Here is a 3,246-nt window from a genome sequence, read left to right on the forward strand (position 1 = left end):
CTTTACACTTTTCTCTATCCAGGGCTAGCCTCTTGATTTTATTCCAAGTCTTCCCACTTTTCTGTACATTCCACGTCTGATACAAAACACATAATCAACGCTTTTTAGTATTGTGTTCTTGCACAAACTATTACCCGGTTATGTGTATCACTCTGTTATATGTGAAGGGTGCTGACAAAATGAGTTACTTCTCAGATTCGAGTCCTATGGAAACAGATGCATCACGCTTAGAGGTGAAGTTTTGACAATGTATAAGTATGACATAATAAAAGGCATATTATGATTAAAGAATGCGGCATCAATAGAAAATCTACAAATTTGACACTAGGTGTAAATTTTTGGCCAATATCTCCATTTGTGGATTGCGAGAAGTAACTCATTTTGTCAGCCCACCTCACATATTATACGTGTGGGCACAGAGCAGTAATGGACAGGTGACGACACGGTTTTGGTTTGATGGAGGCTTTACAGCTTTGGCAACACTTTAGGTATACAAGTGGCGAAGACCAGAGTTACAAGAGAGTATAAAAGACGGAAGGGAGCAAAGGACGACAGTAAACAGTGAAAAAAGAAATAAACCACACCCCAGCGCCCACCAACCGTCCACACCGTTACAATGATTACGTGAAAACAGATTGTAATTATAATTGTAGGTATTTTACTCCCCGAGTGACACAGTTTAGATAATTTCCGAGGCAGGCTGCTTTGGCTCTTCACGAGAGGGTCACACCGTCCCGGCAAACAGACGGAGAAACTTCATGACAATTTTCCCCACAAGGGAACCGAACTCGCGTCTTTTATGTGCATTGGTGAAGACCCTAACCCCTACACCACAGACATCGATTTGAGAAGAATGTGGCTGCCAATATGACCCAAATCTGAGCAATACCTCTTTTTGTTCATTTTACAACACTTGTAAAGATCAACAGGACATGGAAATCTTAGTAGGTATAGTCTAGATAAGTTAAGTTTTAGTAAGAGTTTTACGGCACTTGCAGTTCACAATAAGGTCAAACAAGTGCCGAAGATTAGAGGTGTTACAAGAGAGTAACAAACACATAGGAGGGGAGAAAGGACGACAGATGTTTGATAGGAAAGAAGAAGCAAACCACACCAGAACACCCGCCAACCACCCACATAGTCTAGTTTTTAGTCTTAGCAAGAGTGTTTATGAGCTAGCAACACAGTAAGGTCAAATGAGTGCCGAGAACTATAGGTGTTACTAGAGAGCACCATACACAAAACAAGTTGGAGGAGATATAGGCTCCTTTGCCCCCTCCTCTGGGCTCCTGACTCTTTCTGCAGCCTTTCTACTGCTACTCCTTGGCTCCTCCTTACTGCTGTCTTTCTGCCACACCCCTGATCTTCTGGTAGGAAAGATCTACACCTAGCCTTTTCGGACAAGGGCGAAAAATCTCGGAGGGCCCGTGTGCAAGTTGCGCACGTTAAAGATCCCTTGGTGGTCTAAAATCGATAAGAGTAGGTTTCGGCCGCCACCCGGGCAAAATTCAAAATTTCCTACCAACTGAAAATATTAGGGGTGTCCAGCGCGCTCATATGACCTATGCAGTTGCGAGCGCTGTAAAACACTTTACAAAAAAAAAGAGATAGGCACCATAAAACTGATTGATAGGAAAGAAGAATAAGGAGAAAACCACACCAGAGCGCCGAGCAACCACTCATAATCTTCCCAGGCACATTTGGCGATACATTGTGGAGCTTTCAATGATACACTTTTTTTTACAGCGCTCCAAAGACTATTTGCAGCTGGGTTTTTTTTTTTTTCATTTTGAGAAAAGAGAGGTACACTTACAGACATGGCTTTTTATTGTAGGGATTAAAGGCAAGATTGCTTGACAGAAACAACAGAGGAGAAAAAAAAGGACACATCATTGACACCCTCAAACCACCGCTCTAAACCATTTTGACGGGTAATAAAGCAAGAAGTAATCTGAACGAAAGAATTACTGAACTGTTGTTTTGAAAAAAAAAAAAAAAAAAAAAAAGCAGGTCTTCCAAATGCTTATAAAAATGAAAAACCCCCCCACACCAATCAGCAACGAAGAACAGGTGCATGCTATGTTATGGGTTGTTTTTCTTTAATGTGAGTGTACTTTACCCCCCCCCCCCCCCCCGGCACACAGAGAGAAGTGTGTTTTTTTTGGTTTTAGTAAGAGTTTTACGGCACTTGCAACACAATAAGGTCATATAAGTGCCGAAGATTAGAGGTGTTACAAGAGAGTAACAAACACAAAAAAGAAGGAGGAGAGATCAGGACGATAGACATTTGATAAGAAAGAAGGAGTAAACCACAGCAGAGCACCCGGCAACCACCCAATGTGTGTAGGCTCAGCCCCACCCCCCCCCCTCCCCCAATTCGACGCAATTAAGATTATTCAGGAGGAGGACTTTGACCTTGCCTGTCAGAGCCAACCCCAGCTGGGAGGGATACAAAGTCCCAGCAGAAAGACCAAGATACTCGATGAAAATTCTCCTCACATGAGAATGGAACCCGGGTCTTCTGTGTGAGATGACAGACGCCGGTCATATGGGTTTAACACCTCTATTAGCACTTCAAAACTCCCAGCACACTACCATTGAGCTAATAGCACCCGTACCCTCACAGTATAGGAAAAAAGGAAAGTTTTAGTTAGAGTTTTATGGCACTTGAAACACAATAAGGTCATATAAGTGCCGAAGATAAGAGGTGTTACAAGAGAGTAACAAATACACAAAAAAGAAGGAGGGGAGATCAGGACGATAGATGTTTGATAGGAAAGAAGGAATTAATCACAGCATAGCACCCGCCAACCACCCAATGTGTATAGGCTTAGCACCCTCCCCCCCACCCCAATTCGACACAATTAAGATTATTCAGGTGGAGGACTTTGACCTTGCCTGTCAGAGCCAACCCCAGCTGGGAGGGATACAAAGTCCCAGCAGAAAGACCGAGATACACGATGAAAATTATCTTCACATGAGAATCGACCTCGGCACCCAGGAAATAGCGGGTCACAAGAGTGTGACAAACATACAAAAGAAGTAGAGGAAAATGACGATAGTAAGGATTAGGAAAGAAAAAGCAGCAGTTCCCTGTTGAAGTTCACGCACAGTTATGAGCGTGACATTATTGAATCAGCCCATTTACAATTCTACAGTGAATAAGAACGATTTGTCCCCCCCTTTGGGAATGGCCTAAAGACACTTCAGTCAGTGCCACCGCCCCGGGGTGGGGGGGGGGGGGGG

The 3,246-nt window shown here is 43.4% G+C and overlaps 1 protein-coding gene across 1 annotated transcript in view; it reads right to left on the reverse strand.

The window, feature by feature from the left end:
- The window catches only part of LOC101856771 (transmembrane protein 106B), a gene marked incomplete in the record, with an annotated part of 21,508 nt that overhangs the window by 6,742 nt on the left and 11,520 nt on the right, over window positions 1-3,246 (reverse strand).

Source organism: Aplysia californica, unplaced genomic scaffold (genome assembly GCF_000002075.1).
Source record: "Aplysia californica isolate F4 #8 unplaced genomic scaffold, AplCal3.0 scaffold00007, whole genome shotgun sequence".
In the NCBI taxonomy this organism is placed as follows: Eukaryota; Metazoa; Mollusca; class Gastropoda; order Aplysiida; family Aplysiidae; genus Aplysia; species Aplysia californica.